The sequence below is a fragment of the Peromyscus maniculatus genome, chromosome 3 (assembly GCF_049852395.1).
Source record: "Peromyscus maniculatus bairdii isolate BWxNUB_F1_BW_parent chromosome 3, HU_Pman_BW_mat_3.1, whole genome shotgun sequence".
Lineage (NCBI taxonomy): Eukaryota > Metazoa > Chordata > Mammalia > Rodentia > Cricetidae > Peromyscus > Peromyscus maniculatus.
In genome coordinates, this window is record NC_134854.1 from 123,865,004 (window position 1) to 123,878,739 (window position 13,736).

The 13,736-nt window shown below is 43.5% G+C and overlaps 1 pseudogene; it reads right to left on the minus strand.

Annotated features, from left to right (window-relative positions):
- Window positions 1–301: 301 nt before the first annotated feature.
- The window catches only part of LOC143272240 (optic atrophy 3 protein homolog pseudogene), a 48,985-nt pseudogene continuing 35,550 nt past the window's right edge, over window positions 302–13,736 (minus strand).

Genomic DNA, 13,736 nt, shown 5'->3' on the forward strand with positions numbered 1-13,736 from the left:
AACAGCACAGCGGGCCTTGCCCGCTCTTAGGATGGCAGAGGGAAGAAGCTGAATCGGGGGCCTCCAAGAGATTAACCAATGTCCTAACCCTGTCAGTGTGTCCCCATTCAGAAAAGGGTCTTCAGAGATGGAATTAAGGACCTTTCAATGTGGTCACCCCAGATTGAGAGTGGGCCTTGTATTCAGGGCAGGTGTCCAAGAGACAGAAGAGGAAGAGAAGGCCTCACAAGACAAGACAGAGTCCAGAAGACTTGGAGCCCCTGAAGCCAGGAGGAGTGAGACCCCCCCCAAAAAAAACACCCTGATCTCTGCTGTTGGCTTCCAGAACTGGAGCACAGGTCACTCTGTCCTGCACCACATTCCTAGTAACATGTCACTCTGGGGAGTGGGCAGACGGCAGGGCCAACATAAATGGTGGGGGATCCAGGGCTCCAGGAGTGGGGAGGGCGTGGACAGATGCGTGGGTGACAGCTAACCCACTGGCCTGAGAAATGCCACTGAAGCGAGACGGGAGGAAATATGGAAACAAGGTCCAAGGACCCCAGGACAGGGCTGCGGCTGAGACAGGTTAGCTGAGGGCCAGGCGGGATCAGTCAGCACCAAGGAAGGGACTAGGGGATAACACCACAGGCCGAGGGGTGGGGGACCTCAGAGGAAAGATTGAGGATGGGGGGCATGGACGCATCGATTGCAGGAGGCCTCGCTGAGCTGAGGCCTGCACCCACCAAGGGAAGAAGGCGTGCGGGCAGCTGACCTTGTCTGAGCAGGTCCCGGGTAGGCTTGAGCCCTGCTTCCAATGTGCCTTTGCCAGAGCAGTGGGGAGGCAGGTGGGCAAGACCTTGCAAGTCCAACGTGGTTCCTAGTTGGGGCTGAGCGCTCCGAGTCAGGAGCTGGGGCTCTGAACACTTTTGCTGCGGTGCTCCCTAGGGGAAACGCCCAGATTCTATCAGCATGGGGTGACCACACGTCACAGTTGCATCAAGGTCCTGGTGGCTTCTGCTGGGCCAGGGCAGGCCAGGCCAGGTGGTGTGGGGAGAAGGCCTTGTTTGGGGGCCTCATGGCCACATACAAGTCCAAGCCTCAGCAGCAGGCTATTTCTTGGAAGATGCTGATTGGCACTTGGGGGCGGAGTGCGTGTTGCAGACCTGAGCACGCATCTCCTGCAGCTCGGCACGCAGCTCCTCCAGGGCGCTCAAAGAGGGCGTAGCCTGTGCTTGAGCCTGTAGCGTCTCCAGGGCCAGCGCCAGGCGGCCCACCTCGTCCTGCAGCGCGTTCCAGGCCACCCTCTGCTCCTCCTCCTTGTTACGCTGCTGAGTCTGGTGGCGCCAGTACTCCAGGACCAGGCAGCCTCCGCCCACAATGAAGATGGTGGCCTCGCCCAGCAGCTCGGCGCCCAGCTCTGCCGCTGCCTCCTCATTCAGCGGCTTGATGGCAGAGCCCCGGAAGCCCATGATGCGCATCTTGGTCCGCATCTCCACCCAGTGGTACAGCTGGGCTGGGGGCAGGCAGATGTAGGTCTTGAAGAACTCGCTGCGGCGGGCGGCCTCCTTGATGCGGTTGGCCAGCGGCTTGCTGACCTGCCGGATGCCTAGGTAGAGCAGCTTCGCCCACCATCTTGGCGGCCGCCCTGGGCACGCGCCAGTTTTGCTTTTTTAACACATGCAACTCAATGGTTTATGATAAACCAAAATGACAAGACCAGTCTTGTTAAAGCAATCTTACATCTCTTTGCTGGACATTCAGTTTGGATCTTGGGTGACTAATTTCACTGATTTCCTTTTGACTTCTGAGAGACAGTTTATTACAAATAGTATTGAGCAATGTTTTGTAAAGGTCTTCATGGAGACATGCACTTAAGTCAGCAGACTCGGTCACTAACTCTGAACCAGAGGGAAGGGATACCAAGAGCTCAGTATGAGAAAAGTTTTGTAAATTCAAGTTTTGTAACGAGTGTCTCTGGTTTAATCAGCCATGTTTATTGTGGGCATGGAGTGGGAGAGAAACAAATATATCATGTATCTATTTTAGAAAATCACCCATCTGGGTTTGAGAAGTCTAACTGCTTACTAAATTCGACCTTGGGTAAATCACATTCTCTGTGTCTAACACTATGCAATATAACTGCTAAACAAAGGAGCCAAGGAGCTCCATGACCTGCCCCCCTTCTCCCTGCCACCCCATTTTGATTTTTCTTTGTTGTAAACTTCAACAGTCATCAAATGTCCTTTTCTGCTTCCGCAAACATCCTGTGGTTTTACCAGATGGCTTCTCTTTGCTATGGACACCACTTCTAACTTCCAGCATCTTTGCAGCACACTTGGCTCTTCCTACCAATTTTAATTGTCTCAAGCTCTCCATGTATCCCAGGTGAGATTCTTGTAAGCAACGGTGCGACTGGTTCCTCGGCCCTTTCGGATCTGGCACAGTGCTGGCCAGATATCCATCCCTGAGCCAACTAGCTGTGGAAGTGAAGTCACATGACATGAAACACTACCATGAGTGCCGTAGTGAGTCACATGGGGTAACTCCCATGAGGATGAAGTTGAAGTCAGATTACATCTGAAGAGAGAGAATTGGCAGAGAAAATCCTAACAGCTGCTATTCTCATACATTAGCACAATCATGCGGAAGACACAAGTATTTGCTGAAGAAGCAAAGAGACTTGTGACTTTTTGCAGAGAGTGTAATGCTACTGAGGAGGGAACCCAGGGCACCCTATGATGGAGCTATACCCATAGTCCCCTATGAAGGGTAATTTTTGTCTCAATACAAGAGAAACAGAAAGCAAAGATTTCTCTATTATCAGAGCCCTCAAGGTAATATTGTTTGAATTCATTCTCTCCTTCTGTCATTTGCCATCAATAAGCACCACTGAACATAGCACTGTTCTCCTGTTCCTTTCTGCACAGATCCTTCCTTTGTGATGGTTTCTTGCATGCCTTCTTGTAGGCAGCTCTTTGTTTGCGGACTCAGTCCGTGTATGTGGAATGGACTGTGTACTTGGTCCATTGAATTAATGCATTCTGTATCTGCAGAGCTAACCAACTCTTTTAGTTAGGGTTTCTATTGTTGTGACGAAACACTATGACCAGAAGCAACCTGGGGAGGAAAGGGCTTATTCGTCTTATACAGCACTGTTTGTTCATCACTGAAGTCAGGACAGGAACTCAAACAGGGCAGGAACCTGGAGGCAGGAGCTGATACAGAGGCCATGGAGGAGTGCTGCTTCCTGGCTTGTTCCTCATGGCTTGCTCAGCCTGCTTTCTTATAGACCCTAAGACCTCCAGCTCAGAGTTGGTAGCATCCATAATGAGAAATACTCTTTTAATGGATGGAAAATATTGTTTTAAAGTTTTCATCTGCATTGAACATGCTCAAGCCCTTTTCCTTTCATTATTCTATAGTATATACATAGCATTTATACTGTATCAGATACTTTGAGAAATGGAGATAAATAGAGAGATGCTGTAAAGTAATAGGTTGTGTGCAAAGATTAGAAGTAAATTTCCACTATTTTATAAAAGACACTTGGTTATCTGAAAATTTTGGTAAACTAGGAGGGGTGGACCCAACTATCCTCAGACATCAATGTAATTGCATTTCATTTAAATGTAACGTTGGAGTACAACTTTCTACTTCCCTAGAACTGGGTTATAACTTAGGATAATTTCCACTAGTAAGTAAACACTGAACACATACTGTGCTAGAAGCTTTGGAAAATAAAAACATGAGCAAGGTATGTATCTTGACCTTAAAGAAAGTTCAGTTTAGAAGGACTTTTATGAATTTGTAACTGATAATCTATAATAGATGTCATCCTAAGGGAGGTCTAGCTTTTCTCTGAAAACAAAACCAAGACCAAACACACACACACACACACACACACACACACACACACACACACACACACACACACAAAGTATCTAGTGCTAGGGAGATAGCTTAGTCAGAAAGGTGCTTGCCAGGCAAGCATGAGGGATCTGAGTTCAATTACAGCGCACAGATAAAAATTTGGGTGTGGCAGTGTCCCAGTGTTGGGTGGCAGAGACCGGAGGCTCTTTAGGGCTTGCTGCCCAGCTAGGCTAGCCAAGTCAGGAAGCTTCAGCTTCAGTAAGAGACCCTGTCTCAACAAAGAAAATGAAGTACAATTGAAGAAGATGCTTGACATTGATTTCTGATCTCCATGTGCATATGTGCACGCAGGTGCGCCATCCTGAACATGTGCATGCAGGCACGTGAACACAGATAGATGAATGATAAGTATTTCAAACAAGCAGTGCTGTTCAGTGTGCCTCTACTGCCTGCTTCTCTTCTGCATGGTGAGAGGAAGCCCCAGTTTGAAGCACTGGCCAATTCTCAAGATGAAAATATTCTGATTAGGGCCAATTTCCAGCTTTGAATCTGAAATCACTGAACACAGAGCTGAGGAGAAACAATGCTGTGGCCTGTTATATACATTGCAGCTACATAGTTTTTTTAAATAGTTCCAGGAACACAGGAATAAAGTAGCAAAATAAATAAGAATCACATTAACATCTTTGGCTTTAATATCATTCAAAAAACTCTACATTTATGTAATTTGATTTTTAATCATGTTATGTTTAACTATATGCTTAGAAAAATTAGAAGATTCGCAGTGCTATTCTGAAGCTGCTACAAGCTTCATCAATTATATGGCTGGATAATGGGCTATGAGAGTACAGATTTGCGACTGATAATGGGATATGCCAAAAAGATGCCGCTGGGTTCCTTAGTTAGTCTTAAATGCATATGCAGAATCTAGTTTCTTGACACTGGGGAGGAGGGGTGAAGAGTCTTCTCAAGAGAGAAAATCAGGCCACGGCATCTGAGGATAAAGAACTTGTACATGAATGGAAGGAGTCAGTGAATAGTTTCTTTATTGGAAATCAATCACAGACCCTGACCAAACTCAGCCCTGATTCATCACTACCCCACCCATTCTGAACCAGTGACTATAATAACAACAGCCATAATGACAGCTAATTCTGATTGATTTCTTTATGCCAGTTGCAGCTCTAACTAGGGAACCTCTCACCATCTTAGGCCCAAGGCTTCCAGTCTCCTCTGTTAGCCTGCTTTATGAACAGCTATTGCCTTCCTTGGGTAAGGCCATGCTCTGTTTGGGCTTTCCAAGGAGCCCTTCACTCATCATTGCCAGTCCCACAGCCCAGCGCGAATCCCCATTTGCACCCAGATTGTGAAAATCTTCAGTGCTGACTACAGAAATATTTTCTGTATCCGTGACTCACAACTGTCAAAATAAAACAGAGACAACCAAATCTTTCAAGAAAGATGGACGAGAATCTATTTAAAGAAGTGAAGAGGATGTCTTTGTGTTCACGTCCTATCACATTACATTCTGCTGGCCCAGTAGGCCTTTGACTGTGAGGTCCTCTTTTGGGGAGCAAAACAGCCCCATCCATACTCATGAAGGCAAATGGCAAATTCTGCGGCTTAGGACTCATTGCATATAGGAATGCTGCTGATTATAATAAAGAGTCAATGCGGCATAGAACCCAGTAATTCTGCGTCAGTCTCCCTGGGCATGAGGTCTGAGCAGTTTTAGAATCGTGGGAAAACAAAGGGACATTCCCTTCCCATCAGTTTCTCACACACTGTGTGATCTTCTTTCTCCCCATTTCAGGCTAAGAAGTTACAGGAGCACTTCCCTATGTTGTCATTCAGATTCCAAGCAAAAGGAAAACCGGGAAATGATGAAAACAAAACTAAGATGAACAGCATTCCAAATTCTGTAGGACTAGTAATTCAGTTCTTATTTGAAGATCCATTTGTTTTGGTGTGATTCACTTATTCCCAGCTGGGGAGAAAGGTCTACGTTAGGGAGAAGCGTTGTCTGTGGCTCCACTTGGAAATTTGTTGCTAAAGGTCGCTGAAATGTACAATTGGCAGGGAAGCGAGCCCACTGGAGGGTGGCTTAACTCTTGTAAGAGTTGCCTATCGTGTTCCTCCCGGGAGCTGCTGTTAATTGAGACACTCTATAGCAAAAGGAGCTCCAGGGAAACAGCATAGCTTGTTAATTACAACAATAAAACGTGTGTGTTTGCGTGCCTGCATGGGTGGGATTAGCCAAAGGATGCCTTATTTTCTTACCATTTGTAGTTTGGCTTGCTCCTGCAAAAACCCAAAAGGCAAATATCCCTTTCCTTCTCCAATAAGACATGCTGAATTACATCAGTGCTATTTTATGCTAAAGATAAGGCCTTTTTTTTTTTAAATGTTAAAGATAACATGAGGTACATGGCTTTAGAGCAATCAGACCCACTTGCTCTTGCCAATAAACAAGTGCAGTGAACTTACTTTCCTTTAATTTATAGTCAGCCTGTTTAAATTATTCTTACTTGGCCCGGATCATTGCATAGGGATTTAATTGTGCTTATAAATCGAGTTTCTTTCAAATCCATCTCTTTATTCACTTCACTTCCCTCCCCCATGTCTCGTTTTGCATATGCTCCCAAACATATCAATAATTTATGCCACCACGCTTTGTTTGTTCCTTTGTAACTACACACATGTTCTGCATTGTGGAGAGATGGCAAAGGAGACGTGGACATTGAGAAGAGGTCTTGAATTTTTCATGAAAGTTGGTTGAGGCCAAATGGCATTTTACAGATCTTGGGGAGAAGAACAAATCTATTTTCCCCAAAGGGTTTCAGAACAGAACAGAAAACATAGCAACAGCACTAACAGGGGTGACACTTGTCAAACATATTTTGGTAGTCTATCCAGAGGAGTTAAACCCCTATGATATTGCCTGGTCCTCACAGCTTATTGCAAGGAAGGCCTCAAGACTTCTATAGTATAGACCCAGGGATGGCTCAGCTGGGAAGCCACTAGTTCACACAGCTAGGAAGTAGCAGGAAGAGAACCTCAGGGTCCAAATGATTCTCTCACATTTGGTTCAAGCTCTGCTTTAGTGGTAGGTGTAGAAGTAGGTCATCTAACCTGACATGAATTTTTATTTTCTTCTTCTCTGTCCTCTTCTTAGATGACCTTTAGATTTAAAGATTTAGTAATGAAACCAGAAGTTCTGATGTGGTTTGAGGTAGAGAATAAAGGAGTAAGACCCCATTTCCACTGTTTTCTGTTGGGACACGGGGTGGTTCTTCCTAAGCTGACATGGAATATTCACTCAGTAAGTCTTATTCACCTCTGTCTATATTCCTTATCAAGGTTCTCAGATGCTTCTAATTCAGGGGTCTGCACACAGACTATATATGCATCACTTCCTGTTTTTATTAATATAGCTTTTTGGAACACAGCCACAGTCACTCACTGAGTATGTTCTACTATGTTCTACATTTTCATTTGTCCTACTGTAGCTATGGAAGTAGTTGAGATAGTCTAAGATGAAAATATTTACACTCTTCTGGTGATCAAAACAGACCCAACTTCTTTTTTTTTTTTTTTTTTTTTTGGTTTTTCGAGACAGGGTTTCTCTTGTGTAGCTTTGTGCCTTTCCTGGAACTCACTTGGTAGCCCAGGCTGGCCTCGAACTCACAGAGATCCGCCTGCCTCTGCCTCCCGAGTGCTGGGATTAAAGGCGTGCGCCACCACTGCCTGGCCAGACCCAACTTCTATATTAATGAACTTTCTAACTTTATGGAGATCTAGTCAACTAGTCATTCTGTTGCTAAAAATTCAACACACATGTGTGCACGCACACTATAGAAGTACAATGGAGTGAGGGGGAGTGAAGTTTATTGTACTCATTACTTGCTACTGGTTCTTAGGTGTTGATCCTTCAAATTTTTACTCTTTTACATTAAAAAGCACTTCTTTCCTAGTATGACAAAAATGTTATTCATTTCTATACTTAACATTCAAATTCAATGAACTGATTCTGAATTTCACCTATGTGTTTGATTCCATGCTAGGCTTGGAGGATGATGTGAACAGATGTTGATCACTGGTTTTTGAATTACCAATTCTCTCTCAGTTGGTACAGAGTAGGAAGGACTTCTGTTTATCAGGCTTCCCTATTTTAACTCCTATTACCTGGAAGTTAGTTTTTGTCTGGGGAGTTCAGAGAGTTCAGAATTCTCCAAAACTTGGAACCCAAGCTAGCTGAGCATAGCTTTCCAGACTTTATAGCAGTAGACCACCAGATGCTGGCAATGGCTTTTATGTGGCCAGCAACCGCCCGTCCCTGTTCTCTTCTTGGCTTCTTCAAGCGTCTTCTCAAAGCATGCTTTCTGTTTCATAGGACCTTTCAGTACCTCAGCCCCACTTCCTCAGTAGATTCTGTCTGCAGTTCTGTCTCAGTCCTTTATTTCCATCTGTCTGCTGCTCAAGTATCCTTGAAAGTCTGGTTGGCACCAATAGCCCAATAGATCCCAGGCAGAACACGTCTATTTAGCCAGTCCCTCTCTCCAGGCTCCTCGTCTGGACTACACCCTTGGAGACAAACATGGATAATAGAAACAGCCGAAACCACTCACACATGTCACACCTAAGTAGGGAAATAGCTTCAGGGTGAGGTGGAGGCTACATTGTGAGAACGTCCAGGAAAATTCTGCCTCTCTGTCCTGAGTCTAGTTCAGCTTACATCAGCTTCCCTGTACCTTGTCTCTACTTCCTAACCCCAAGTTCTGTCTCTTCTCAGCTGTAACCTGGTTTTCTGGATCCCAGATCCAAATTCCTGAACTCGACTTCTATTTTCTTGTCCTACATTTATGCTTGACCTTGAACTATGTACCTGTCCTTAGCTTGGTAAGACCACCACAATGAAAGGTTGCCGAAGAGTTACTGAGTATTCAGTGTCTTTTACATATGTTATCTAGTATAATCCTTGAAACCATCTTGTGAGGTAGGAGTGTTATTATTAGGATAATAACAATTATGTAATTTACAGATGAGGAGGCTGGACACTAATAGGTTTAGGGAACTTGTCCAAGGCTACATAGATTGTGTATGGGTGGAATTAGAATCCTAGCCAGGTCTGTCTGGCTCCACAGAGTATTACCCAGGTTTCTTTTTCCTGCTTGTAATTGCATTTAGGTGATTCTGTTCTTGCATCAACTGTAACATACATATTGGAGTCATTAAGATTTTTCTGCAAAGGGCCTGGTAGTAGATACTTTAAGTTTCTCAGGACAAGAAAACTCTGTCACAACATCATTGCTACATGGACTTGAAAAGCCATGGATAGCACATGCGTGATGGAGACAGCTGTGTTTTAGTACCCCCTTATTCACAGACCCAGACATTTGAATTTTTTATTGTTTTCACGTGTCACTAATTACTCTTATTCTTTTGTGTTTTGTTCCCAACCATTAAAAGAATGTAAAACCATTCTTAGCTCATGAGCTGTACAAAAGCAGGAAGAAGACCAATTTGGTTCCTGGACCAAAATTTGCCAGCCCTTGTTCTATACCACATTATTTGATTTCAGGTTTGTAAATCTTCAGGAAGGCTCAACCATTTCCTATAGTATGTGGTGAACTGTTTTTTTGCATGCTGACAACTGTGATAGTCACAGACACCGTATGAAGGAGGTCCTCGCACCACTTCCATTTCCTAGATGAATACAACAAACCAGAGAGGTGAACTACTTTGCTCAAGGTTGCACTTAACTAGGAGACAGTAGACTCTAATTTCGACAACGGGCCCTCTGACCCCAAGGCTGGCATCCTAAGCATAGAGTTATGCTTCCTTTATGCTTCTGGCCCCTATGAGATAATGCACATTAAAGTTATTTGAGAACCATACAGGGTTATATAAATATAAGTTAATAACTATCGTAATTGTTTGTGTTACATCTTCATCCAGGTTTCTGAAGGGATTGGATTACAATCAAATTGATGTTAATCAAAACAGAAACAACTAGGCATGCCGTGGGATGGTATCTGTTTTTCTGTCCATCTTAGCATTAGATAGTATGAGCATTAAATTTCCATCTCCAATCAGCACTTGAGGAACCCTCTCATTGTATGTGGTATGCTATCTTCCCTGAACTTCCTTGAACTTGGCCTTGTGCCTCACTACTGATTAAAACCAAGAGGAAGCTGCAGAGAGGGAAGAAGTTGCGTATCGATAAGAGCGGTGATTAAGTTTTTGTCCTTTTTTTTCACTCCTTCACCTCTTTTTGATTGCGCTCCACTTCCTATCTTAGATAGCAGGAGAGACATGACTTAATTATGGAGAACACTTTGGAGCCAAATGGAAAATCATACTACTACTTACTCAGATGCCAGGGTAATTAGAGCCCAATTATTTCTCTCATTTGGCACTAATGAATGAAGATCAATTAAAAAAATAATGTAGCTGTGAATTGCCTTTATTGAGCAGAGAACTCCGAGCAGCTGAAATCATCCACTCTTTCACTAATTGAAAATACTAAGGCATGGCAGCTCAAAATGTGACTGTGTTCATGTAATTTTAGAGCACTTTTGTTTTTAAAACTCACACAGATGGCCAAAGCCTGGCATTGAATCATTTCCTGGGTACAACACACTGCTCTTTCTTCCATGGGGAGAGTCAAAACATGGGCTCAAGAAATTTTTATTTCCCTAGTGATAACATCAGGTCTGCTGGCAGAACTCTATCATTGCTTCTGGGCAGGTTTTGCCTGGGCTAAGATGGAATGTCTGATTTGCTTGGCTATTTCACTTTTCTTCTGATTAGTATATCCGTTTCATCAAATGCATTCTGAAAACATTTATTTTACTGTTAAAAAAAATCGCACTGAAAGAGACATTTCCTTGATTAGCATGTTAGGATCATTTTGTGGGACATGGACCTGCCCGCTCCAAGATCTCCCAGAGTTCTGAGTATGCCGTTTGAGCATTTGGTTTAGCGTCAATCATTGATTGAGGCAGGCCTACACTATTTAATCTTGTCTAGCATACATTTTTTTGGGGGGTGGGTGGTATGCAAATGTCACTTCTTTAGATTGATTCTAAGTCTGGGTAAGCATGCCCTTGGTGTGGGAAGAGGGGGAGTTTCAGGACCTCTATCATAGGGGAACAAGAGGTTAAAACACATATGCCAGGAAAGCTCTGCTTATTCAAAAGTAGCTGATCAATCTCCTTGCATACGTTCTCTAAGTCACTTCCTAATTTATAAGGCATGCTTTCCCGTGTTACTCCACTACACTCCAAACAACTACAGGAAATGCATAAAGCTGGTTTCATCTCCATATTCAAATGAAACAGGGAGGCTCCAGAGCTTAAAGGGCAACAAAACACCACACCCAGAACTACAGACACCCACTGTAGGAGTCATGAATGATGCTCAGAGTGTGCCATGTGAAACTCTCATAGCCATCCATTCTCGTTGAACTCCTGACTTAACTGAAAATAATTGAGAAAGGGCAGACAAAGAAAATTATGGAATGCATGAGTCACAGTGAAGGGAAACCTTAAAATTTTCTTCTCTTAGCATTTCCCTGTGTGGAACACGATTGGGTGTGGCTGAAGTCTGAATGAGCTGTGGCCACAGAGGCTTGGCTATGTGGTTGGACAAGTAAGAACTCAAAGAATGAAGCCTTTTGTTCCCGTCTATGTGTCCCCCTGTTGGGACAGTGCAGCTTTAATAGGGGAGAAAGACCAGTGATGGGGATGTGGAACTCAATCACTAGTTCTGACTGTTGCCTTTGCGCCTGCCTCTGGTCCATTTGGCTTCTTAGTTAAGGTGTCTCCATCACTGTCAGGTCTACTGAAACCTGGCATGCAGGAGGAAGGGCTGTTTAGCATGAGCCTTCCACCAGCCTGATGTATCAAATTATGATTACTAATGAGGCCATCCACATGGTCCCATAACTGCACGTCCCTGCATGTAGATTACTGAAATTGCCACCTTCTTTTAATAATCCTATTAGCACCTTGTAAACAGTGCATTTATAGTGCACTGTGGTTTCTCTGAGTTACATGGTAAAGGGGAGATTTCCGAACACACTTTAAAGATTCCACACTTTTCCACTCTCTTTTGTCACTTTGTGGAAAAGCCAACAAAGCACACTGATAACTTTAAAAAATGGAGACTATCTTGTTTTGCTGTTCATTTTTTATGACTCAGAGAAACTTGCTTAACGTGTTAGAGATGAAGGGGAAATAAAAAAAGGAATTCTTTATGCTAGGGTTCACTGTGACTTCACATCCTAAGCCTTAGATGCAGCGTCTCTTTTTATATCTTAGCTTTCTCCTCACCAAGATGAGAGAATTGCGTTGGCTTTCCTCATAGATTGTTCTGTGAGTCCATGAGATTTTGCAGAACGGCCTGCTGTAGCAGCTGCTACAACAATGCTCAGCATGCGAACTCCAATGTGTTACCTAGGAAACTCAGGTGAACATGCCTATCCTTTAAGGGATGTTGGGTCAATGATGTATTTTTCCAAAGGCATTGGGAGAAGAGGGTAAAAATGGGGTCTTGGAGGGCACTGGAGCTGAAGTTGGTACTTGTTTATTTATTGACTATTTCAACAAATGTTTATTGATTCCTGCTTTGTACAGATTTTATGGGACCTGGGAGATCCAGTATTGTACAAAACAACTACCCTGATCTCACAGAGCTTGTGTTTCATGAGGGGGACAGATAAATAGATCTTGAAAAGAAAGGTATAACTTAATATGGTCCATGAAAAACAATAAATGAAATTCAGTAGGGACCGAGAATAATTACATATATTCACAGCATGTGGTGGACACTTGGGTCTGTTTTAAGAGTACAGATGGAGTATTACTCTCTGATGGGGTGACATGTGAACAGAGCTCTGGAGCTGAATACCAGCCATGTGAAAACTTGAGGAGACGATTTCCAGGAAGAGGGAAGAGTGAGTACAGAGTTGTGGGATAGAAGTGAACTGCCTGAGGTAGACTCTCAGAGGAGGGATGCTGGGTGAAGGAACCGCAGAGGCAGTAGAAGCAGGTAGGGCACATGTCACACATGTCTACACAGAGAATTCAGGACTTTGATGGGAAGCAAATGAAAAATTAGCAGTCAAAGGGGAATCACGTGATTGGAAATTTACAAAGATTATGTTGTCTTTTGTGTGTAGGACAGATTTTCAAGCACAGGGAAGGATACTGGGACAAAAAAAAAATTGGGGGCTCTTGTCCATAAGCAAGGTTGGCATTCTGCATTAGAGAAGCTTCCAGAAAGTGTGTGGGCAGTGGTCAGGTGATGTATAAACTTTGAAGGTATGGTGGAAGAGCTTGCTCTTGGAGTGGATAAGGAAAAGGGAAGGGCTAAAGAGCTGTGGCTTTAATGTTGGTTTTGAACACAGGTGAGTACTGGTGCTCATGAATTGGGAAACATGTGAGTATGAATAGTGCAGTCAAGAATTCTTGTGAGATGTTTATTCAAATGATATTAGGCAGGCAATTGGACATATGAGTTTGGAGTATCCTGAAGATTTTTGCCCTGCTGATATTCACTTGGATAAATTTGCATGAAGGCAGTGTTGCAGATTTCATGATATTGTTAACAGTGACTAACTCAAGCTGCTTGTCCATGAGTCCACTACCTTCCCTCTGTCATACTATTATGGGGTTTGACCATTACTGTGAAATTTCTCAACTTCATCACCTAGGAAGATTTCTTCAAAGTATAACTGCTATATTTGTTAGAAAATCTCACCTGGTTTTTATCCATTAGTCTTTGTTTTTCATAATAGAGGCACCCACATATGCTGACTATTCTGTTCTTTTCAACATTTGAACATGGCACTCATAATAACCACAGCTATTAATGTTGAG